The 27,291-nt window shown below is 34.7% G+C and overlaps 1 protein-coding gene and 1 pseudogene across 10 annotated transcripts in view; one reads left to right on the forward strand and one right to left on the reverse strand.

Moving 5' to 3' along the window:
• VPS13B (vacuolar protein sorting 13 homolog B) overlaps nt 1–27,291 on the forward strand; it is a 627,348-nt gene that overhangs the window by 196,623 nt on the left and 403,434 nt on the right. The window lies entirely within an intron of this gene.
• On the reverse strand, nt 10,096–15,743 carry LOC141575020 (aconitate hydratase, mitochondrial pseudogene; annotated as a pseudogene).

Genomic DNA, 27,291 nt, shown 5'->3' on the forward strand with positions numbered 1-27,291 from the left:
TTAACCTTCCTTAGTCTCAGTTTCCTTTCTGGAAAACTGGGAGAATATCTTAACAGTTGTTAGGTGGATAAAATATAATATGTTTTAGGAATGTGATTCATATGAGATGGGACTCTTTCTCTCCTATTCACCTCTTTATTTTCTAATACTGGTAGGTATTTAATAAATATTTGCTTACTCATTATTTAACTCTTCTGTGTTACACTGTTCCAATATTAAAAGCATGTGTGGGAGTGATTGCTTATAATAGGTACAGGGGCTATCATCTGTGTCTTTACTCTTGTGTTTTGGAACTTGTGAATCTTAGCTGAGAATGCTAGCACCCTGGGATTATGTCCTCTAGTTTCCAAGAGTGTATTAAATTAGAAATATGATGATTTGCTTTCTGTTTGAAAGAGACCTGTAGGATAAGGGTCTACCCCAGTAAGCACGTTCATTTCCCAGAATACTAAATTTTCTTAATTATGTTGTTTTGCCAATGTCAGAGTGTCAGTGGGGACTATGGTAAAAGGCTGAGTACTTTTAGTTTCTTGTTAATGCTGATCTTTGTTACACAGATGTTTAAAATACATCATCAATAATTTAGTTTTCTTTTTCAACTCTTTTTTTTCCCGTCTTCCTGTCATTATGGCCAACGCATTTTATTTTCTCAGTAAATATTTGTTATCTTTGTCTTGTTATTTGATTTGTTCAACTTTCATCTTAGTCAATTCAAACCATTTACTAATAGACTAAAATGGAATAGTTACTTCTGGCAATTGTAATGATACTAATTACTTTGAAAATGTGGAAGGTACCCCAAGTCTTCTTTTAAAAATTGCCATCCACTTTAAGAGAGGAAGCATTTAATTGTAAGTGATGCCCTACATTTTTACAGACTTGTGAACCTTGTAAGTATTGAGGTTTTCTGCAAATAAATGTTTTAACTCACTTAAATATATGATGATTATTATGAACATGAGTTTTTAAAGCAGTTACCTTGCTTTGATATTTACAGTGTGAAAAGCTAAATTTTTCTCTTTTCCTTTTATTCCTCCAGGTCACCTTTGGGTCAGGCATTGCTACTTTTGCTAATATGCTTACTCTTAACCTTTAATTGCTCAGAGTTTAAGTTTGGTTCTGAGCCAATAACTGCTGAAATTTTTAAAATTAAAAAAGTGTTTAGCATTCATTTGTTTTAAGAATGGTTTAAAGACCAATTGTCTTTAAACATTCAGCCTCTTCCACAAGAAGAGTAACTAGTGTCAGCTTCAGGCTCTATTACCAAAGTCTAATTCTGGAGCATTCTGTAAAACTACTGAAAACCTATCTGATTGTAATGCATAAAGGTTCAGATGGTTTTAGGTTATTTTAAAGTCTGAAGATTCTTCTATGCACAGTTTTATGAATCTGCGTAAATAATTAAGATGGATGATTATATTAGGTAATGACTTTTCCTAAAAAAGTTAAAAAATTTAAAAAATCTGTTCTATTATTAAACTTGTATCAGATAAACTTTTTATTCATTTCCAGTGCTGAATTGGTTAATTTAAAATTTGCATTTGAATAGCATTTATAGTTTCATTTCACTTGCAAATAACATTTTTTTGCTTAGTAAGTTTATGGGCCATTTATTTAACTCCTACCATATAAGAAATGTGACATGGGATATCCAGAGGATTAGGATTTAGCCATAATAAATAATTAACTTTATTCAGTCTCATTTCTGTCTGTTTGCAACACAGAGGGTTTCTTGACTTCTTAGATCTCTTTTATATATGCAAGAAAGAAGATGGAGCTTTTGTGTTCTTAGAGTTGCTGTTCAAAGTGTAAAATTCCCAGGAAGGCTCTTTTGCTTTCTGCATTGTAATTATTGTAGGAAGCCAAACAGGCTGCTCTCAAGTGTGAGAGAACACAATAAAATCAGGGCCTATTTGCCTGTGTCCGAAGGCTTTGTGCGTCTTTAGTTGTATCATTCTGAGAGCCCCAGTTACTGGTTTCCTTTCTTTGTCTTTATTCATATGACCTTGTTCTTTCCTTAGAGCTCTTTGTTATTGACTGCTCTTTACTAATAGTGTTGAGTGAAACAGTCACCTTTTTTTGTGATGTACTTGAGATCTCATGCATCACTGAAATGTACATTTGCTCTGTTAAAATGTATTCAGTTAGTAAGGTCAAATTGAATTGTTAGATTTAGGGCTTTACTAGATCACTAATATTTTCTGAGGTTTTGGGGATACAAGTCTGCTCTTTATGTTGTGCTGGATGTACAAATGTAAATTTGCATATTAAAAAAGTCTCCATATCTTAAGAGAACATAAGGGGAAAATAGAAGTAAATTTTTAATTTGAGGATTGGTTATGATTTTTGGTCATATTAATCCAATGTGAAAAGTGATTACAGTATTTTAACTGAATTATTAATATTAACCAATTTTCTTATAGACATGTGTTGCCTGTGAGATTAAGAGCATGAATACTCGTTTACCTATTGAATTGGGAACTTAATATGAATACAATCCACACATCATTGTCAAAGATTTTACTGGAAATGGGACTCATAAATGTGCAAAGGCTTAGCTTTTGCAGGAGTCCTGTGTTGTTTCCTTTCGCTGTTCTGTTTTGTTATCTGCATTTACAAAGGGATTTGAAGAAATTAGAATGGATTTGAAGAAGAGGAATAGTGATTAGGTTAGTATCCAGGACATATGGAAATTATACAGCAATGGCTTGTAAATATTTTTGCCTTAATTCATTGATAGTTTACTCTAACATGTGTTATTCTCTGTACCCTACATTTAGTCACAAGAGTCATTAGCATGACCAATCCAAATTATTTTTATCAGAAAGAATAGCAGGGAGGGTGTCGTTCAAATGGTAGAGCACATGGTTAGCATGCGTGAGGTCCTGGGTTCAATCCCCAGTACCTCTAAATAAATAAATAAATAAGTAAACTTATTACCTCCTCCCTCCACCAAAAAATAAAATTAAGTAAAACTAAGTTATTAAAAAAGAATCAAACAGGCTGAGAGCCACAGAACATCATTTAAAAAAAAAAGTATAGAACAACACACCCCCCCCAAATAAAAGAAAGGTTAAGAACTAAGAAAAAAAAATAGAACAGAATCAGAGTATGAATCACTTTCTTTTGGGAAATTAGAGTTAGACAGTGTGAATTTGATTTGCTCTCGTGTCAGTTCCCTAGACTATACAGGTGTGTATTATTGGTTTGGGTTCCTTGCCTTTCCTACCCATTTTTCTGGGAGAGAAAGTTTCAGACCTGAAAAAGTGGTCATCCTCTCCAGGTTGTGATGACAGGTCTAAGCAAGCTGTAATGCCTGGTACTTAATAGTTGTCTAATAAATGTTGAGGGAGCTCTTAGTCAACTAACTGCAGCCCTGAATAGACTATAGCTTTTGGGTTTCACTGGGATTAATTTCTGTCCATTTTGGCAATCTAAGAGTGGTTAGAGTCCACTGTGAAGATTCCTTGGAAGGTCTGTAGCATGGTCAACAAGAGATTGTAAAGATTTATTCAAGCCTGGGCTATTCTACTTAAAGGTACTTGCTTAGAGGATAGTTATCCAACATGGTTTAATGACTATCATGAGGGCCAAATACTAGCAATGATGGTGGTCATCAAGTTAGAGGCAGGGTACACAGGCTTGGCCAGTTTATTTTCTCTCATTCCTGTTGAGCAAAGGAAAATAGATGTGTTTAGTAGGTGTATTTTCACATACGTGTATGCCAAAAACTGTCCCTTACACTTTTATCCCTTTCATAATTACCCTAACTTTCTTGACTCCATGACTGTACATGCAGAGATTAGATTTCTTAGTTATGGTCTCAGAGAGTGTAGAGAGTTTCAACAGTAACTCTAACTAATGTTGGCAGTTTTCATTTCTACAAAGGGTAGAGAGGGGAAAACTAACAACTATTGAACATTTACTATTCTTACCCACAGTGAACATTTATTAACATTACTGTTACCAGGCACTATGCTTGGTGCTTTTGTCTGACATATTTTTAAAATCAGAATAGCCCAATAATGGAAGAATTATTTGCTTCACTTTTACATGGAGAAAACAGGTTTAGGGAGGATATTAACTATCTCAAAGACACCTAGTTAATAAGTGGCAGAACCAGGAATTGAACCAGTATGTTCATGTCTCCAAAGCTCTCTGCTGTCTATCAAACTGTCTCAAATCCGGTATCTGAATGGGAATGATTGTGATAGATAAGTATATCTGTTTAACTATAAGAACAATTAAAAACTAAGATAGGTTACTAGGTATGTTTGAAATCATACTGCTCTACTCTATCTTCCCCAAAGGTTGTGGTTCTAAATAATCAGGTTGTGTTCTGATTAATCTTTATTGTACTCTGATGCAAATTTTGCCTTTATTTGACTTGCAACCTCCTTTATAGAGTTAGTGATTTATTAGATATCTTGGAAGCAAGTCCTTGACAGGCAGTATTTTAAGGTGAAATTGCTATGTGAGGATTTTGTTAACCTGACATTTTGTGGTTTCGCCTCATAAAACTGGCAAAGGACTCCCAGCGTGGAATGTTAATGGGGTGAAGTAATGAATGCAGGCTGGGATACAAGTAACCAGACATGAGCAATCCTATAGTTCATACTCCGTGATTCTTGGGGGAGGTCTTTGTCAACAGTAGCTTAACTGAAAGATAAAAGCAGTAGGAGATCTTTTTAACTCAGCAGTTGATCAAACTCTTTCTGAAATTTAGGCTTAGAAGCCAAGCAGTGGTACGAACATGGGAAAGAAATTAAAATTAAGCAAGTGCAATCTCTCATGATAATTTTCACTTTCTCAAGCTGTTGAAGTAAATAATTATTGAGTACCTATTTCCTCTAACCAAATAGTAGCCTTTTAATTCCATTCAGCTTTCGAGTACTGTCTGTTTCACTTGTATACCTCAATCTGTCAATAAGGTAACTAATTTAATTTTAGTGTTAGTTGTGCAGATTTTATCCCACTGGACAAAGCAATATATAATTTTCTCTTTTCCATTTAATTTAATTTAAAAACTGCTCTGCAGAGCCCAAAGTTTCTTAGAGTTGCCGTTGGGTAAGGCTCTGGACCTTTATTTCTAGATTCCATAAAAGCAACTCTACTTTTTACTGATTAATTTGTTGAACTACTGTGTAAGATTTTGTTTGAGAAAAGGGTTCTGCTCATAAGAAAGTCTTAAATTCTCATATTTAGCTACTAAAAATTTACAGATGATTAGTTTTAAAATATATTTTCAAAGTTTTTATGATCAAAACTTAACGTGATGAAAGGGTATATATAGATTACCTTGAGTCTTTTATTCTAAAGAAGAGAAATGATTATTTACAGGTTGAGGGGAATTTCTGAGATTTGTTCCTATAATATAATCCATTTTGTAGGATTATCTTTAGTTGCAGAGATTATAAATAGTTCTTAAAATAGTTGTTTTGTTGTATTTTGATACTTTTAATTAAAGGCTTTCTCCCTCCACTGGATAAGCTATTAAAATATTTTTTAGATAAAATCTGAAACAGTTGTATTAACCATCCTCACTTTTCATTTAGGTCCTGAACATGTAAACTAGTATTGTTATTCTAAAAAGGCATAATTTAATCTATATTCTGCTTTATTGCTTATTCAGTTAACAGGTCTTAAAGTTTTTTTTTTTCTTTATGATTCTTTTAAATTTATCCCTTGCTTTTTATTCTTACTTCCCATACTTTAAACTAGATTGGCAGCGTTAATCACAGAGTAGTTGGATCACTTAAATGTTCTCTTGCTAATTTTGCCTTCCTTCATTCATTCTGTATAAACTGTCCATTGATATTATCACTTGAAAACCCACAGTGATTCCCATTTGTCTGTCAGATGAAATCCAAATGTTTCAACCTTTCCAACTGTTCATATATTACCTAACATATTGCAACAAGCCAGTTTAATTTTATGTTTCATTTGTTCTTCAAAATATTACCTTCTAGGCTAAAAGGTATTGACACTTTAGTTCTCAAAAGCAGTTTTGTAGAATTTATTACTAAGAGCAATCTTAGCAGAGTAGTTCTAACCTATGTGTATGTATGGTTTAGGTTACAATCTCAATCAACATAAATCTGGTATCTCAGGGGAGAGCTATGATTTAGTTCTCTCAGGAGCATTATTTTACATGATTGACAAAGACCTAATCAAGAGGTTAGTTCCATGTAGTGAAAAGATCACTTTTGGTAGGACACAGGTAAGTGTATCAACTTTCAAGTATGAGCCAATTTCTTGGGAGAGTCTTTAAACAGGTGCCTGTCAATTCCTACAATACTTTTTATATTATCCCTCTGTTGTCTACCTTCCAAATATTTATACTATGCATTCTTTTCAAGGTTTTTATTATTTCTAAGAAAATGACATTTTCTTTCTTTGGATTTTTTCCCCCTCGTTAAATTATTTATTTGTTGCTCATAGGAAATGGCTTTGGGTGGCTGTTCTTCCATGCGCCCATAGTTGTACCTTAATGATTCGTTACTTTTTTATCTTTGCCACTAGTTTATTGAGAGAAAAAAAATCTTATTCATCATTCTTCCTTCTCATCTATTCTCTACTGGATTCCCTTCTATCCTGTGCATCTGTGTTTTCCATACCTGGAAGAATTGAGAAGATAATGAGTCAAATAATTTTCCCTCTTTTTTGGCTCAGATGAGGAACCATAAAAGACTTATATGTCTTTTGAAAAGGCTTATATGTTCCCTGGCATTTACAACAGGTACTCAGTATATATACTGAGTAAATAAACTGGTGTTAATTCACATTTAATACTTCAGATATGTATCTTGTTTCCAGCTAGCTTCTAAGCTTCATGAGAGCTAAGACAGTGTGTTCTCTGTTATGTGAATGTTTCTAGTTGTTGAGTAAGTAAATAGTTTATAAAAAACTTAAATAATTTGGAATAAGGCAGAATTTCTCTCTACCCAATTGGTTAAAAACAAATTAGTTTGTAAAACTAATTTTGCTCAAAATGGAAATGGAATTTGATAATTTGGCAAACCAAGATATTACTTGTAAGAGTTGAAAAAGAACTTGAAAAATCTCGAAGTTAAATTGTTCAAAATTGATTCAGTTCCTTTTTGAATAACACAAGTAGTTACTATTGAGCAGTTTCGTGTGCCAGAGACCATCCCATGCTCTTTCTATATATTAGATTATATAAAGGTCATAACTGTCCTGTGAGGTATAACTCTTCTTCTTTTTCCTTTTTTCCCTTTCTCCTTTTCTTCCTTTCCTCGCCCTTCTTCTTCTTTCTCTCTCCACCCCTCTTCCCCCAACAGGTGAGAAAACCATGATACATAGAGGCTAATTACCCAGGGTCAAGCTGTAGGTAGTCAGTTAGGATAAAAGAGTTCAATCTCAGGAAATTTAAGAGCAGTGCTCATGCTTCTAACCAAATATAAACCCCAGAGAGAGATGCAGCCTTGGAGAGGAATTGTAGCATTCTGATAAGTAAACCAAGTGGTAATTTTTAGGTAATACGCAGCCTTTGAAGGATGGTGAGAAAGTCCAAAATAACCCAGTGCAGTGGTATTGTTGGGTGGGGCAGTAGGTTACTGCAAAAGAGTTACTACCATTGCTGTTTTATTTCACTGATAGGTTAGATTGCTCTTCAGTTAAGTCTTAACTCTGCTTATTTTGTCACTTTGAGTACTTCTTGGCTTACCATTGCCTATGTCTTAAGAGTAAGTACCCTTTTTTGAGAAGTTTAGCTCAGGATGAATTCTAAGTTTTCATTTAGTATGGCTGTTTCTGGATTATAGGACTTTTCTGCTTATAAAGAGGTATCTTGCCAGTTTTATGTGAAACGTACTGGGTGAAATTTTCAGTCTCTTGGCATTTTTTGAGAGGTCTAAACCCCGTGTTTTAGTTTGAGGCATATTGTTTTGAACATCATTTCAATAAATACTACTTAAGTAGCTACTGTGAGTTAGAATCTGTCCTATTTCCAAGCATGTGTTTTATAAAATGAATGATTAATTTTGAAAAGATACATTTTTAAGTTATTCTGAAAGGACACTGTAATCTGTGTATCTTGTTTGACAAAATCACTTAGGGAATGCTGATCAAAATTTTGTTACATTTTTTTGCCTTGACATTCAGTGCATGTTGTTAGTGGTTCAAGGAAACCCATCTACAGTAAAGAGAAAAACCTTGTTAGTTCCAGCTTATAAATAAAATTGATCTTTTTGCAGTGTTACTTCCAATTTCAGTTTTGAAGCAACTTCTTTTTGAGACATCAACTACAGTGGATTATATTAAATTTAACCACCAAGCTTTCTCAGTGATCTTTACTTTCCTGTTCTGTACTATGACAATATTCCCTTTGAGATTTCACTAAATAATGTCTTTCTTATTGCAACAGGTTCTAATTTTTAATTTTTTAAATTGAAGTTGATTTACAATGTTGTGTTAGTTTATGGTGTACAGCAAAGTGATTCAGTTATATGTATATTTTTCATATTCTTTTCCATTGTAGTTATTACAAGATATTGAATATAGTTTCCTGTGCCATGCAATAGGAGCTTATTTATCTATTTTATATATAGTAGTTTGTATCTGCTAACCCCAAACTCCTAATTTATCCCTCCCCCTGGTGACAGATTCTAATTACGTATCGCAGTACAGACATTCTGCCAGTAAATAATTTACTAACATTCATTGTTTCTTTTTTTTTTTAATTAAAATTTTTTTGGCAGCGGGAAGTAATTAGGTTTTTTTTGTTTGTTTGTTTTTTCAGTGAAGGTCCTGGGGATTGAACCCAGGACCTTGTGCATGCTAAGCATGTGCTCTACCACTTGAACTGTACCCTTATCCCCATTCATTGTTTCTTTAGAGCAAAAAATTTTTTGACAATGGCTCTACTGACATTTCTGAATAGATAGTTCATTGTTGCTGGGGACTGTCTTGTACATTTTAGGATATTTTCTAGCATCCCTAATATCTACTCACTAGGTGCTAAAAAAAAATGTTCAAGAACCACTTATTCAGCATGTATGTTTTATTCTGTAATTTTTATTAAGTAATTGGAGATGCCTATTTAAAAGTGTTCTCCTCGGATTTTAGGAAAGAATTGAAAGTATGGACATGTTATTTGGAGCAGTTATCTTGGGGCTACTATTTCTGTATGTCCTATACTGGAATTGTTTTATAAAAATTAAAGTACACCATATCAAAATCTTTTGACCACAATATAATGCTAAATGGTGACAGGATTGTCCTCATTGTTACACTATTATGGCTATTTATACAGAATATAAGGTACTAATTAGGGTCCCATGATGGAGTGTGTGTGTGTGTGTTTAACCAAATTTTTTTATTTGAAGGGTGGGACTTTGGAAGAGAAAGGAGAAATAAATTTTGGGAGTTTAATCAAGTGCTGAGTAAACATCAAAGAATAAGCTTGAACTTTCTTAACATTACTTAAGATAATTGTTTCTTACCCCTGGACACAAGCTCCTACATTATTCCAGCTTTTGTCATTTCCTCTTTCTTCACATAATCCTGCCTTCAGGCTAAATTAATTGTAGCTCCTAAGTATTCCCTTCTTTGTGACTTCATTTTTAATATCCAGGTGTTATCATCTGTATTTTAATTTTTGATTGTCTCCTACCTTCTGAGTTGTGGGAGAATGGAGTACTGGGTTGACAAGTGAAGAAGTTAGGAGGAAATCATAGTGATACGAGGTACTATGTTAAGTTAGTTGATCCTTGTGATTGTCTTTAAACAGAATGGAAACCATCGATATCTTGTCTTTGAATAGCCTTTAAGAGAATCTCCAGGTTCTCTTGGTAACTAGTTTTTTACTGTCTAAGAGTCACTAGTCAGAAATTTATTTTTTTCCACTTATCTTAAAGCATTTAGGATCAATTTAGTCTTTTATTGAATTATAGTAATAGATGGAGTTCAATTTCTTAAAGAAAATTCACACTATTCCTGGTAAGGATTGTTCCTTCATTTTTCAGCTTAACGCATTAAAAATGCTTTCCTCCAGATTCTTTAATCATAGATAAATTTATTGCACATCCATTGAACTTCCTCTCTTATATTCTTTTCAGAATAAGGATAGATAGTTCCACTAAACTTTTATTTATCTGGCCCGTGACAAGGGATAAGCCCTATAGAAGAAAAGTTAAATTTAAGTGAAGACTGCTGGCAATTTACTTAGCTGTTTTTTTGTTTTGTTTTCTTTTGTTTTGGTTTGTTTGTTATCATGGATTGGTCCTGAAGAGTGCTTAGAAAACCTTACTTGAGGGATCGACTCTGTTCATTCCCCTCCCCCCAGTTGTACTGAGAAACAATTGGCATATGTCACTGCATTAGTTTAAGGTGCACAGCATCATCATGTACTGCAAAATGGTTACCACAGTACAGTGTTGGCCGAACTTACTGTGGCAGTCAGCTTTGTCCATTTTAAGCAGCATTTCCTACCATGGCATTGCAAGATAGCCATTTACTACAGTAGCAGTACAATGAGAGCTAGAGGACAATAGAACTGTCAGACTGTGTAGCAACATTATTTGTAGCTACATAATTTGAATCTTGCAAGTTATAGCTCTAGGGCACTGAGACTTCTTTATGAGGAACCTCTCTTTTAATAGGCTATGTTCTCATTAGCATAGAGGCCTGAGTGTGCCTTTATACTTTTAGTATATATGTTTGTGTCATTTAAAAAATTTATATTTCATATGTTTTGATTCCTTTGCTAGTTATATCCTTTCAAAAATGGCTTTTTAATTCAGTATTAAGTTTTCATTCCTGTAACTCTTACTTCGTCATTTAACTGCTGTATAGTAATCTCTTTTATGAATATACTGCAATTTCCTTTCTTGCCATGGTTCTCATATCTGATCACAACCCATCTGATGCCATGTTTCTTGTAGTAGTCAGGGCAATGTCAGGGATAGGACAAAACTCCTGGGTGACAATATTGTGCATGGAGTTATCCTTGCTGTGTTTGATGTTGATGGTGCCAATAAGCAGATTGTTAGAGATACTATCCATGTGCCCCAGAACTTGAGCCAGGTGCCAACAGTCAAGGTTTGATAAGTGATATATTCTCCTTTGACCTTTATAAGGATCTGTAGGCCACCTGGTTCTTTGCCATTCACTTGTCAAAAGGCTCCAGGAGCTTCAGGTTCTGTCTGGTGGGGCTCATATCCACTCTCGGCCCAATGCTGTCCTTGGGGAGAGGGTGCTGGTAGGTGTCCTGCCTGGGGTCTGCCTCCACTTAGGGTAGCTCATCTCCATCTGAAGCTGCCAGCTTGAACTTTCTTCCATCCTTGCCTGTCAGGAAGTCAATCTCTGGATTGCTTATGAGGGTGCCAGGAATGACCAGGGTTGTGACAATGTCTGGGGATGCAATGGAGGCATGAGTCTCAGTGTTTACACTGTTGTGGCCCTTGAAGTTCCTGTTGTAGGAGTTGAGGATTGTGTTCTTCCTCCTGTTGATGTCTTTCTGTTCTACCAGCCAATGCAGTGGCCACAGATATTGGCTAGGACAAGGCCATCCACTTCCTGTCGGATCTGTGTATAGCCGTTCTGCTCAGTGGTAGTGTAGATCTGCTCAGATCCCAGTGCATTGGTGAACTGGGACTTGCGCTTGAGCCTGCAAGCCAGCTCCTGCCTGGCCATACCTGCTGAATGCCCCCTGGGCTCATACCTCGAGTTGGTACAGCTGCTGATCAGCCCCGCTTGGATGATGAGAAGCCATGCTTCCTTCTCTGCCACAGTACCCACTTCTGCCCTGGAGTGGGCTGGATCATGGTAAAGGGCACATCAGTGTGCTGCTTTACCTTGTTGAGGTTAATTTCAGTCAATTGGCTGTAATGGCAGTTAGGGTCAGGAGCACTGGTACCCAGTGATCCTTAGTTTTATATGCTAGATTTTCCATGTCTCCTTACCCTCCTTCACTCAGGTATTTCTTCATTCTGTGCTTGTAAGGGAGTACTGAACCCCCCCCCCCCAATTTCTTTACCCATGCTGTAGACTGTCATCATGTCAGTGTAGGAGATGGGTTCTACACCAGGCCCATGGTACTCCACAGCGGCGCCTATGTCACCTTTCACTGCAGGATGCCTGCCACCTTCAGGATCACATCTGTTGGTGAGGTCTCTCTGGAGAGCCTATCAGTTTCACACCAATCACCTTGGGGAAACATAAACTTCAGGAGAGTCCCACAACTCCCACAGCTGTGCCATCCACAGCTTCAACACTTCAATTCCATTTCAGATGCCTCCCAAGCGACCACTGTTGGGAGTATGGGAGTAAGCTCCAAGCAGAAGAATCCCAGGGTATGTGATTTTCCAAAGTGGTACAGTGAATGATTCCAGATCCAGGCCCCCATTAGGACATACTATACTTGGAAGCTGAAGTTGCCAGGAATTTATGCACTTTCTGGTTTATGTCCTTGGCATGGTGTAGATGTTTCTCTTCCCTGAGCTGGGCCTTGATTAAGTGGTCACAGTGGATGGTGGATAGTGTGGTAATTTTGGGCACTTCACTGCTGATGAACCATTTGTATCATAACATCCTGCCTGGCTGTGTAGTCAGGCTAGCAGCCACAGATATATCTTGCCCAACTCAATCTCCTGGTTGGCTGGGGTCATTCAGGTTTCCATATACTATCTTCTGGAGAGGATCAGGGCCTGGTTCAATAATTTGTAAACAGTGTTAATGTTTTTCTCTAGCAGGTCTGAATGGATGTGCTCATTGGGCTCTAATAAGCTCATGGCCACCTTGGCCCACTGGTATGGGACTGATGCTATGTAGTAATACTGCAAACCCTTGGACTTTCTGCACCTGGGTCACTAATAGGCATTATTTTGTGGACTGATAAAGATGAGATCACATCTTACATATACTTTATTTAAATTAAATTTTTAAGTTCCAGGAAAATCTGTATTTGGAATTTAATTGAAATCTTATTGTTCTTCTTGTCTGTATTTTATCTTATGTGTATGTGAGTGGATGTTTTTGTGTCTGTTTTATACTCCATGCATAAAATTTTAGTATATTTTATTTTTTATTTGTGTTTTAATTCACTGGCTAGGACTTCCAGCACTGGGAGTAGTGGTCAGCATCTTCTATGTCATGATTTTTTAAAAAATCCAATGTTTCCCCATTAAGTATGATATATTATTAAGTAGAATGTGGTGCTAAAAATATATGTGGAACATATTGTAATTAGGTTGAGAAATTTCTGTTAAACTATTTTTGCAGGCTTACAACAAACCCATATTAGTCATGATTTATTTTTTATTTTTACTAAAGATGATAATGTCAAATTTTATGAGAGTGCTTGGAAATTTAATTTATACACCCAAATAATTCTACAGGTAGTCATGGGGAGAGGGGGGGAGAGGGGGGAGAGACAGAGAGAGAGAGAGAGAGAGAGAGAGAGAGAGAGAGTGTGTGTGTGTGTAAAATAGATAACTTTAAAAAAAATTCTGGAAGAGTTTGTTAAGGTCATGTTAGCTTTGGCTAACAAGTGAAAGAGAATAACTTTTTATGTGATTGAAGAACAGATTTTTTTTAAAGGAATTCCAAAAAGGAGATTCTAAAAATTTTATTCAATAAGAGCATAATGTGACTGAGTGCTTTTTCTTCCAAGTTTTAATTTCTAATAAATTTACTTAAAAGCAAAACCAAACAAAAACATTTCTGTTCTTGATAGTCACACATGTATGACTGGGGAAAAAACTGGTAAAAAGGGCACAGTAGTCCCAGTGACTGTTCTGAGGAAAACTGCATGACAGAAGCTTATAATAAAACATGTGAAATTAGGACAAATAACCTTGGAATTCTAGTTCTTTGACATTGTGGAGCAGTATGTAATGAGAGGTTAAAGGATGGTTAATTTTAGGACAAACAAAAATAGTTCATTGATTTTAAAGGCAGGCCTACCTTAGATTTAAGTTGAATAGCTTCTTTTAAGGAGATACAGTCTAATATAGCAAACTTCTTTCAAAAAGGCCAGAGTGCATAGCACTTGTTTGCTAATGTTATCACTTATTAAGAAAAGACAGCGCTAAAGGGATTCCTTGATCTGATTCTTGTTCCATTTACCTGACCCAAATCTCCCCGAAAGTCTCTCTTTTAAAGTGATTGAACATATTTGTAAATAAGTCCTGGATTCATATCCTTGAGGAAGGCTTTTGATGATTTTTAGCAGTTAAAATAATTACAAAAAGCAAGAAATGAACTTTGAAATGTACACTGTGTTATTGTATAATATTATCTATGGTTTTATGTGATTGTTTTTTCCATTTTGAAAAGTTTTATTTTGTAGTATACATGTGTGGCACTTATAATTGATTAAATATAATTATCTTGGTTTCCAAAATTATCAGTTTCATGATTAAGAAAATAACCTGCTGTATATTACCAGTGTTTGTATGAGAAAATGAAACTGAAGTCATTTCAACTCACAGTTTATTTTCAAATAAACATGTTATAACTATGAAGAATTTTTGTTTTGAGTAATAGAAATTGCAACACAGATTGCTTTCTGAGACTTGGATAATGTTAGGAAACATTTGGTTAAGTTGAAAATGAGATTTAATTTTCACTCTTAATAATTGAAAACTTAGAACTTTGGGGCAAAACCATTATGATGAGGTTTATACTCCAGGCCTTCTTTTCATTTTGTATTTCCACGTCTGTGCTTTCTAAACAATAGAGAAGAAATATCCCAGGATACAAAGAAATGAAACTTAAACCAAAATTGGATATTTCATCAGATTCCAGACAGTGGTTTTAATTTTCATAAATATTTTTATTGTGTTCACATGCTAGAAATTTGAATATTTTAAAATATTTATTCTCAAACTGCATAAAAATTTGCCTGCATTCAGAAAACATGTCAAAATTGGATTTTTAACTGAAAATTGCCTATCACAGTCTGAGTTATCTTTAGTGTTTTCTTGTATAGGACAAGTCATATTGTTCAGAAATCTGTTTATTTGTGGAGATGTCTTTTTAGTTGCCTCTGTTCAGAATCAAAACTTTTTAAAGTATCAAGAATGTTGAATTCAGGCAATTTCAGTGGTCTATAGAGACAGAAATCCAGTTCTGGTTGAATAGCATTCGGAGTGGACTTTCAGCCTTGACAGAGGAAAAGGAAAAATAATAGAACAAAAAAAGGGAAAACTGTCCAATCATGGGAGAAGGGAAGTTGAGAGTGAGCAGTGGAGAATGCTACCAACAGTCTTTCCTAGAATAGAGCCTCTGGAATAGAGCAAGTTTCGTCAGACTGTCCTCTCTATTGCTATTTGTTGGAGAGCATAATTTCCTTCAGTGTTCGAGGTGGGGAAAGGTTAAGAGTTGCTAGACTAGTACTACTTTAGCTCTAATTGGTGTCTCTGCTTTCAAGCTTGCTCTGCTGTGTTCTTTACATCACACTGAGTAATTGTTTTCCCCTTTAATATATAAATAAGCTCATGTTATTGCCCGCCCTTTCCTATCAATTGGAAACAGAAAACTCCAGCTGCTTTTTCTAACTTAGAAATCCCCTACCTACCTCTCTGACCTAATTTATGACTCTGTCCCTTTCCCACTGTATTTTGGCTAAACTGCCTTTATCGTTGTTTAGGGCTGTTCTAGCTGTGCCTTCTGTTTGGAATGGTGTCTTACCACTTTGCTCTTGGCTGGCTCTGTGTCAGCTTACATGTCAGTTTCATAGCGAGGTACTTATGACCATCCAATATTAAAGATTCACGCATTCATTCTTTTTCCTATTTCTGTATTATAATTCTTTGAATTATACTTATCACTATCTGATGTTTTCTTGTATGCTTGCCTTTTGTTTATTTCTCTATTAATTACTATATCTTTAGTGCCTAGAATGGTGCTTAGCATATCATTGGTGCCTAATTAATATTTGTGGGTGTAGAAACATATGATCCACTGCTCTGGGGCTAGATATGCTACCCATGTAGTATTAATAACAGTGTATGTGGTCTAAGTAATACTGTCCATAATTTTTAGAAATTTTACCTGCTTGCACTATATGTTTTATTGTAATGAAAATACAAACCAAATAGTAAAAGTGAAAAAGAATTTTCAGGTCAAAGTCTGGAAAACTGGGTTGGAATCTTAGCACTTTCAGGTATAATATAAATTAGACTTATTCACTTTACTTCTCTGACTGTGTTCCTTCTTCTGTAAAGTTAACTTATCATAGGGTTGTTCTAAGGTTTAATTAAAATAATATATTTAGGAACTTCTTATGAAGTCACTACTCAGATTATCTTAAATTCTCCCTTATTCCCTTCCCCCAAAAATCTTTACCTATTTTTAATGATAAAGTAATTTTAAAATATGAACTTCAGTTTTATATTACAATTTTACTACATATACTGTACAATGATATAACTTAAAATTAAATACCTTAGAGAGTCTCTTATATTGCTTTTGAGTATTTTGTGAATAGCAAAATGGTTGACTTAATAATTTCTTCAACTTTTTTTCCTATTAGTTCTTTCATTCCTGTGTCTCTTCCATTTCTTTCTGTCACAAGTAGCCAATTTCTTTTTGATTGGTTCTTCATGTAATTTGAAATCCTGTTTCTTTTTCCTTTCCTTTCTGAAGTATTTATTATAGAAAATATAATTAGCAAGAAACATAGATATATTTATTTATCTCTAGGCTTTGATGACTATGGAAGAATAAAGCCCATTTAGCTTTTCTTTACTTTTTTCTCTGTGTTAAAAACACTATATTTAATTACATTGATCTATTCCTGAACACAATTTACAGTTTTCTGCCTCCATACTTTCAGTCATACATTAAAATGCTCAAAATGTCCTTTCTTCCTTCTTCTCACTTGCCCATACCTCTCTCTTCATAAAGATTAGTTACAATCTACCTTTTTCTGGTGACTTTTCCAACCTGCTGTATCTGAAGTGTGATAGCTTATTTTTAAAAAATCTTATGTCAGCTATTGTTTGTAATTAATCATATTTTACCATTTCTAATGTCTTACTTTGTTTTCTTTAGTCATTGGTTATTAACCACTTTACTTTTTTTTGCTATCTTATTTTGTGGTTTTGAATTGTCATTATATTTCCCAACTTAATGGGGTGTATGTTCCTTTCAAGATTTCAAGCTCTTTGAGGTCCCTTTCCATAGTGTTGGCTATAGCATTTTTTTTCATTTTGTATGCTTAATAAAAGTTTTTTTATTCCTCATAACAGCCATTTATTTTATTCCCAAAGGAAATAGTTCTGTATTTTATGAGTGGTAATATTATGAAGTGGTTAAGTGGCAGACTTACTGTAGCCCTATTGCTTGGATTCTAGTCCCAGCATAACCACTTAATAGTTGTAGGACCTTGGGAAAGTCACCCACCCTCTCTGTGCTGCAGCTTTGTAATCTCTAATGAAGAAAATAGTAATACTTTATAGGATTGTTACGTGGATTAACTGAGAAAATAGACATAAAATGTTTAACACATTGCCTGGCACGTAGTTACCACTCAGTGTTCACTAGCGCATGTGCGCTCTCAGCTCTCTCTCTCTCTCTCTATATATATATATAAAATAGTTATATACTTATACATATATAATATATATGTAAAATAGTTTATATATATATATGTATATATATATATATATAAATAAATATATCTCAACTTTCTCTAGCAACTCTTTCTCTCCTTGTCTCTATCTGAATTGCAGTTGTATTTCTGGAGCCAGACCACTGCTTTCCTCCCTCCCTCACACCCTCTCATCTTTCTTCTCCCCTTTTTCCCTCCCTCTCCTCCCACCCTTCCTCTCTGCTTCTTTTCCATTTTTTCATCTGTGTGTGTCTGTCTGACTATAAGCAACTCAAGGAAGGTTAACCCTAACAGTTGGTTTAGTGTTTTTAGAACCTGAATTGTGTGAAACCTGACATGTTTTTCTAAGAGTCCATTATGTTAAGAAGATGAGTAAGTATACAGAAATGAGTGAGAATGTTAATCTGGGAAACAGATTTTGGCAGTATGAATGTGGGTTTCATAATACTGGCCTGTTTCATCATCACTTATACCAGTGTCCCACATAAGAACCCTATTGATAAAGAAGTCTTGACTTGTACATGACGATAGTTTATTCCTTAAGTGTAAAATAGTAATTTCATCTAACAGCAGTGTAAAGATAGTTGCTTATACGGTCACCTCCTTTTCATGTAAAATATTGTAACTAAATGTGAAGAACGTTGATGCAAAACAAATGTTAACTCTAGAAAATTATTAATTCAAAAATTTTTTTCTACCAGGAACAATCAAAAGCTTCCCATATTGTTAATGGTTTGGTTTTTCTCTTAGACCAGAGAATGTTGTAGTTGGGTAAACACCTTGTGAGTTCCAGAGCTTCATCTCAGGCCACATCTGAAAACTAGCAGCAGTGGTCTATCCAGCCAGTTATGAGAGGATATTAGCACCACCTTGTGGTGTGTTCTATACCCTGCCATTTATTTTTAGTGCCCTGTCATTACACGGATCCTGACAATCAGGAAAGGAAAAATATGGAAGACCTCAGTTTAGCAATTACTTTTCCAAAACAAATACACATTCTGGTCATTCTTCTTACTATTGAACTCTTAACATTTCCATAAGATTTTTAATTTCAGACCTTGCCTATAATAATAATTGATTTAAGTACTTTAAATTCTTAGGCATTTGTAACAAGATAGTTTTTAAAGTGTGTAGGAATAATATTCGAGACTACTCTGGTAGAAATTATATTTTCTTTGAATTACGTATGATTATTGAAAAATAAGTCCTTTTATATCTTAAAATTATTTTAGAAATAAGTATTTAAGTACAATGTATTTGTTGAATTTTGTCTTGATTTCTATTGTAATATGTAGTATATAACTGGCTTAAAATACAAGTTCTTTGCAAATTAAAATATACTCTTAATATTTCTTGAATAAAATTTTATAGTCATGACCTGATATTGACGTTTAAAAGCAACATTTTCATGAAAGTTAGAATATTAATTTTCTTACAAGGATGTATTTTATACTTTTATGTTTTGAACAGCTGGTCCCTTAATTTCATTCTTTGTTAAAGTATTTTTAGATTTTTCTAATTTGTCTGGAAAGTAAAATATATCAGTTATATTCAAGATTATAGGTTCTATGTAATTTCTGAAAAAAAGTCAATGCTAATAATGATGGATAAATATAAAGAATAGGAAGCACAGTAGTGTGGGTATCATAATGAAGACATTTTGTGTTTTAGACAGTAAAGGAACATATACTGTGTAGACTGAGTCCTCCATATAATTAAAAAGTGCATACTAATTTTTTAATGTAAATTTCCACAGTTGACTGTATGGCTCAACCTTGAATAGTTGTAATAACAGTAAAGAACAATTTAAGGTTTTTTTTTAAAAGGATAAATCTGTAGTTTATTTAGATTTTGAAATGCAACAGAAAGTTTCAGATCGCTCAATCTAGCTAAAAAGAAAATTGAAATTACTAGAATTAGTAAACTCTTCTGGTTTATAAAATTGTAACGAGCAGTGTTCATTAAAAAGTAACTTATGATAAAATAAACAATTAAGTGTAGACTTAAATAGAATTTGTCTAATTTAGTACGTAGGTTAACCACATAGCATTTATGCAGTAAGCAGTGTGTTCATTCTAATTGAAAAGTAGGGCCACTAGGTTATGAATTAGTGTATGATCAAGGCCATGCATTAGTGTTACTTGATTACGAAGGAAAACCACTATTTTTTTCTTTCAAAACATTATATTGTAAACTTGATGAAATTATAACCAAGACTAATTAATTAATCTTAATTAATATAACTGTATTTTCTTTTTTTGAATACCAACTTTCTTTTTCAAGTAAGGAAATTTAGAAAAAGTTACTACTGAAATTCACCTTCATTTCATAAAACAAAATGCTAAATTAATGTGAACAGTTTAATAGGAGGGGCATAATTTCAGACTACATATTCTCTTCTAGTTATCCCTTTCTCAGTGGATTTTTGCCTACTCGTGTATGACCTACTGGCCAGAGCAAAAGGTGTTATAGGTGGTAAGTGATATAACTTGAAAGACTGAGAGGCTTACGGTATCACTGACAGAAACAGGAGGACCAGCTGCAGGAGCCAGTTTTGATACGCATGTTTAGTTCTTAGCCACTTGCAAAAAGCTTCCTTGGCTAGATTATCCCTTCCTCTCAGGGATGTTGGTTTTGATTTCTATAGAGTATTTGTTACTTCATCATTATCCACTTCAGTGTGGAAAATTATTTTCTTTTGAGGGGGATCATTAATTTCGATTCTTCTACTCTCTGTACTCTTATGTCAGACAATTGTTCATACCTTTGGGCTTTGGAGGACACAATTCTGAGCTTGACATACTAGCTATAATAAACTTGAACAAGTTACCACCACTCCCTGATCCTCGGTTTCCTCATCCTTAAAATGAAGGTGAAAATACCTGGCATGCAGTAATAAGTGCTTGGTAAATAATGGCTATTACCTGGTATTATTACCAGAAATGGACTTCACAGTGGTCTTACCAGAGTCTTAATGGAAAATCCATTTGACACTATCTTATTAAGGAACTGGTAGTCATTCCCTGCCTCTCAGTATTGAGGTTTGGAGTCATACCTCTCATACACTGTCTTAGATCAAGGGTTGGCAAACCTCTTATAAAAGACTGGGTAATAAACATTGTAGGCTTTGCAGACCATAGGTCTCTGTTTCAGTTATTTGACTCTGCTGTTGTAGCAGGAAAGCAGCTGGAGACAATATGAAAATGAATGAATGTGGCTGTCTTCCAATAAAACTTTATTTATAGACACTGAAAGAATTTAATATAATTTTCATATAATCTTTTGAACTTTTTCAACTTTTAAAAAATGTGAAATCTGTTCTTAGCTATATTCTTTACAGAAGCAGATAGAAGACTGATTTTGGCTTGCAAGCTGTATTTGCTGACCCTCTCTTAGAGCAGAAATACATGAGAGCAGGGTAGCAGGCAGTCTCTGTAGCCAGATGTCAAGATAGCATCTCCCAGGAAGGAGGGATATCGGACTTGTACTTCTGATGCAACTGTAAAGCTGATCTTAATTAAGATAACTTGGAGAATATTATCATCCAGGATTGTCAGTCTTGCCTCCTTGTATTCTTGGATAAATGAGGCTTTTTCCCCACTAGGTGCCTAATGTGCAGTATTATCCTCCTCAGATATTAGCAGTTAGGGACAGAGTAATTCTCTCTCTGTCAGCTATTTTAAAGACTTACACAAATGGAGGGAAAGTATTGCTATTTGGTAAGTCTCCCTTTAGGCATCTATAGAAGTCATTTCTTCCAGGACCTTCTAGTAAGGCTGGTTTGGTTAACGTATACCTCACTATTGGTTTATAATTTTGACTCGACTAGATTTTCATTTCTCAAATGTGCCTTTAAGAGCACTGCATCCCCTCTAGCATAGGATGCTGAGTCTTTCTTCCCTCACATCTGTCTCTTGGAAGACCATTTTGTAGGATTGGTTACCTTAGATAATTCAGCAAGCTTTTGGTACTGGAAAAATGACATGTCTTGTTCTGGGAAATCTAAAGATAGAACTATTTTTAATTCTTCGTTTAATTTCATCCCTAAGATATGATAATGATGGTGATGATAATGATGATTGCAGCAACTCTCACTTTTTAGGTTTCTATGTAACAGGCATTTTATAAACATTTTCTCATTCATTTTTCATAACAGCCCTATAAACTATGTGGTATTCATCTCGTTTAACATTGAAGAAATTTGCAGTGAGGTGGTATGGTTAGGGACTTCACATAGGCGGTGTCAGTGCCAGATTCAGACCTATACCTTTGACTTTGAAGCCTTTCCACTAAACTTTGTGCATGTCTAGGGCATTGCTAGTCTTACTTGTTTATTAGTTCAGTGTCTGTACTGAATAAATATTAATAAGCGTAGTGATTCTCGTCTAAATTTGTATTTGTACCTTTGGTTCCTGTTATAGTAGGTGCCCAATGAATGTTGATTGAATTAATGATTGACTAACCGAGGACAGATTCAATATAATGGTGAAATAAGGGAAGAATGGTCTCATTTAAATTAGGAAGTCTCCATAAGTAGTGTAGTATGGGTAAAGAGGGACGTTTAATATAAAGTGAGTCTTTCCAAAGACCCATTCAAGGTTTCTAGTGACATTAGATATGGAATTGTCTGTTGAGACTGTTTCAGTTATCAGATCATTAGATGTATATGGTTATTGCTTTAGGTGGTTTTTTTTTTTTTTTCTTTTTTTTTAAATCATACCCTTTTGAAGTAAGTCAGTCATGGTCAGGCCTAGGATAGTCCCAGCTACAGAGGTGTCTTCACTTTCTCCTCCCTCCAACCCAAACCACCTTAGGTAACTTTCTCTCTCTTGTATTTGTGTGTGTGCATATATACATAAAAGTCATTAGTGGAGACTAATTAGGATACTAATTAATGTGTATATATGTATGCATATGTGTATACGTATTTTAGATTACAAGTAATTCAAAGTTAATAGATCATGATTATTGAAATGAGAAAATTGTTGAAACTTTGTGAGAAGCTCCTGTGAAAAGTATCATACATGTGTATGTGTGTGATTGTAAAGACGTTCTACAGTACAGGCATATCTCCCATAGTGCCAGGCATGCATCTTTGAAAAATCTTGCATTTGGCACATAAAATCAACAGAGCTTTCAGGGAAGATAGGACTAGAAGTAGTACCACTCATAATGTATGGAACTTTATAGCAGAAGTACTAAGAAAAACAGTAACAATTTTGGTAAAAATACTAGTACAGTTACCTCTCCTCTGGCAGTTGTAATCAGCATAGTTGTCAGGATAGCCTTAAATTTGGGCTCATGATTTGTTTATGTAGATGTTTGAGAAAATTCGCTTTTAAGGGTGATCACTTTCACCAAGATGAAAAACAATGGAGCAGTATATGGACTTTTTAATAAAAACAATTCTTTAAATATAGGGTAGATGTCTTAGCATCTTCTTCCTCTGCACTCCCATCTTCTTTAGAAAGCTTAGCATACGGAAGGTCTAGTGAGTCATGAAGCTTCTGAATCAGTCACTGCTTGTGTGAAAGGAAAGCACTTCTGTTGGATCGTTAGCCTTTTCACATCATATGTTGCGAAAGCTTTCTCTTTCATCATGAGAAAGCTGATAGCTTCAAAGTGGGCTGAGCGCCAATTTAAATCAGTACAACCTTTTGGTTATGTGTATATTGGCTGATACCATTTCCCTATTTGCCAAACATAGTTGAGCTAATTTGCTTTAAAGAAACATAAATTATGATATATAACAAACTGTTTAAATTTAGGCTTTTTGCTTAAAATGAATAGATACTGACTTATACTTTATTCTTACTCCAAAATAGGATAAATTCTATTACTGTTTTTAAGAATCTTAATTATAATTAATAAAAACCTAGTTAACAACTTACTGCATAGCACTGGGTAATGGAAATAATGTGAATGGACAAAGTTAAAAAAAGACATAGGAACTAAAAGAGGATTCAGTAAAATTTAAGTGTACATGGAAGAAATAATAAGATTTAGAACTTAAGGGGTATGAGGAAAATAGGGTGTTTACCTGAAATACATATTTTATAAAAAGTCACTTGTGGATATTTGAAAAGCAGTAACTTCTTTGAGAAGTATTATAGAACAGAGTTTATATGTGTAGGGTTTGTAGTCAAGTTGACCTGATTTTGAATCCTATCTTCCAACCTTATTTGCTTTTATGATCTTGGACATGTTACTTCATTTTTCTAGGGCTCAATTTTAACTTGTATAAAATGAGTTTGATGTGTACCTATTTCCTTGAATCATTGCTAGAATTAATGAGATAAAGCCTTAGAAGTTTTTAGAGTAGTGCCTAGCACGTGAAAAGTGCTATTGTTTTTATTTTGCAACCTGAAAGAAGATTATAAGAATCACAGATGGATTACTCTTTTTTGCATTTAGATATAATGATAATAACAACAACCATTTAAGGTGAAATCTTTTTTTATTCCAGGTAATAACTTTTTGGGATCAGAAAAATACATAGTCATGTTGACTGACCTCACTGTAATTTTGCGACCACTATCCTAGAAACAGGATCACTTACTTGCAGTCATTCTTTTTTTCCCTGCTATTCTGTTTGTCCTATGCTCTTATATACCCGTGCTACTCGAAGTGTAATCACTTTGGAGCAGGACAGTAGCGTCATATGAGAGCTAGTTAGAATTGCACCATCTCAGGCTACATGCCAGAATCACAATCTGCTGCCCCAGGTGATTCTTAAGCACTTTCAAGTTTAAGAAGCACTGTCCTTAAACCACTGTTTCTTATTTTATCTTCTCTTCAAACTCACCCACATCCCTAACTCAGCTCCTTCAAACCCATTTCATGAATGATGACCTTGCTTTCTATTTCTCTGGAAAGAGTGACGCTCTGAGAGGAGACTCTCATACACTTACACACAACCATCTTAACTGACTTTTCAGTAACTACACCAGTACTCAGCCTTCCCATTACTATAGATGAAATAACCATGCTCTTATCTAAAGCTTGTTCACTACATCCTATCTCTTCTCCCTATTCAAGGACGTCAGCTCCAGTAAATCTGTTCTCATTCACTTGAGTCATTCATTTTTCTCTCTCTGCTGGATCAGTCATTTCCTTCAGCCTATAAACATGCTGGGGTTTTTTTTGTCCCATCTTAAAAAAAAAAAAAGAAAGAAACAAAACTTTCTTTGGATCCCACCTTCCCCTTATCAGCTACCATTGCATTTATTTGCCTCTGCAGTGAAACTAATCAAAACAATTGTCTTATACCTATGGTACCCATTTCTTCTCTCCTTGTTTCTGAATCCACTCCAATCAGTCTTTTGCTCCCCCTACTTCACTGAAACTGCTCTTGTCCAAATTACTAGTAACCTGAACATTGTTACATTCTACTGGAAGATGACAGTCCTTGTTTTCTCTAACGTGGCAGCAGTATTTAACAAAGTTGATCACTCTCCTTGAAATACTTTCTTCCACTTGCTTCTTCTCTTGGTTTCTCTTCTTTTTCTCTGAGTGTTTCTTATTCTTATTGTCTGATTCCTCTTCCTTTCCCACTTAAAATATGAAACCTATTTCGTTTGGCTTCTTTCACTTAGCATAATGTTTTCAAGGTTCATCCACACTGCAACATATGTCAGTGCTTTATTCTTTTTTGTGGCCAAATAATATTCCATTGTATGTATATACTACTCTTTGTTTATCCATTCATCCTTTATGGACATTTGAATTGTTTCTACCTTTGGGCAATCGTGAATAGTGTGCCTAATGAACATGTGTATACATATATTGTAGATACATACATGTATGTGTACATATATTGGTTTGAGTACTTGCTTTCAATTATCTTGTGAATTTACCTAGGAGTTGAATTGCTGGGTCATATGGTAAGTCTATGTTTAACTTTTTGAGGAATCTCCAAACTGTTGCCACAGCAACTGAACCATTTTGTACTTCCACTAGCAATGTACTGTGATTCCTGTTTTTCCACATTTGTTATTTTCCATTTTTTAATCATTGCCTTTCTAGTGGGTATGAAGTGGTTGTGATTTGCATTTCCCTAATTAATGATGTTAAGCAGCTTTTCGTGTGATTATTGACCATTTGTATATTCACTCCTCTTTCTTCTGTGTGTTGAAAACTTGAGGAGACCCTTTGAAGATCTGTGGAGCTCTCTCTTCATTCAGCTCTTTCTCCTCATTGGTGCTCCTTCCTGAGAACTTGAGGCACTCTGATCTCCCTGTACTGTGAGCTCTGTTTCATCTGTTTGGGGAGAGTGCCAGACTTTGCTTGGTTCCTCTCTCTGCACTGCATCCTGGAAGTTCTCTCAAGGCAGTAAGCTGGGATGATTGTGGGGCTCAGCTCGTTTGGTTTTTGCATGTCAGGCAGGGTCCATAGTCCTCTGTTGCCTAATTATTGTCTTGCATACTTTTGTTTCATATATTTCCCCCAATATTTTGGTTGGTTCACACGAGAGGGTAAATCTAGTCCTGTTACTTGGCCCCATGTGGAACCCTTTCATCTTTAAAATGGAGAAAATAAGGCTCAGAATATGCCAAATTCAGATTAACTCTGCTGAGATTCCCATGAACAATTCATGTCGTCTTTCCATGTACCATCACCATCTTGGATGTCAAACATTTGTGCTTTGGCACTCTACTGGCTGGACTTTGCAGAGTTTGATGCTGGTGCGGGGGTGTATAATCAATTGGTTTACTTTGTCAGGGGTTGTAGACATTGATTATTATTCACCTGGGAGTGGAGAACTTTCTAAATGAAATTTGAATCTTTTTTATGACTACTGGCAAGAATTGAAAAATTCCCAATAATGAAAATCACATGTTTTAAAAGAAATGGACTGAGGAATACTTACTTTGTTTTAGTGATGTTACATTTTCTCTTTATTTGTAATGGAAATATCTCTTCTTTCCAGGAATGTTAAGTGACTTCATGACACAGACCCTTTAAAAAAAAAAAAAGAGCTTTCAATATTAGGAAAGACTTAAAAATTATTCACATTTATCTAAAAACACATTTATGCAAGTATATGTTTTTAGTAAATACACAATGACACATTTAGAGGTAAATGGGCACCATATATATATCCAGTATATTCTGAAATGGATCAGTAAAGGATTCTATACATGCATACACAGACGTACACACATGCTGTTGTGTGTTGGTGTGTATAAAACAGTTGGGTCCAAATTTAGACCATTGAGGGATTTGGTTGAAAGGTATTTTAAAGTTCCTTGTACTATTCTTGCAGCATTGAAGTTTGGAATTATATTAAATTTATCAAATTTTTAAAAATCACAACATTGTAATCATTTACTATACTGACTGCTAGGTGTGAAGTGTGATATTTCTTTTGTTTTCGCCTGTTCATTGTTCATTTCCTCCTTATCTGGTAGTAGCCGTAAGCTATATAGTTCAAGTGGGATTGATTTCACAGGGTAGTTCCAGGATTGAACATGTGAGCCACGCCTGGAAATACAATTTTTTGTTTTGTGTGTGTGTGTGTGTGTGTATGTATATATGTATATGTATATGTATATATATATATATACACACACACATACACACACAATTTTTTTTTTAAAGCTTGATTTGATTAGCATTCAGTGCTTTGGATCATTCCCTTGAAAATATTGAAGAAAAAGAGATAGGATGTATCTTAATTTTTCTGTATTCTAATTCTGTCCTTCTAACCATTC

Source organism: Camelus bactrianus, chromosome 25 (genome assembly GCF_048773025.1).
Source record: "Camelus bactrianus isolate YW-2024 breed Bactrian camel chromosome 25, ASM4877302v1, whole genome shotgun sequence".
NCBI classification, from domain to species: domain Eukaryota; kingdom Metazoa; phylum Chordata; class Mammalia; order Artiodactyla; family Camelidae; genus Camelus; species Camelus bactrianus.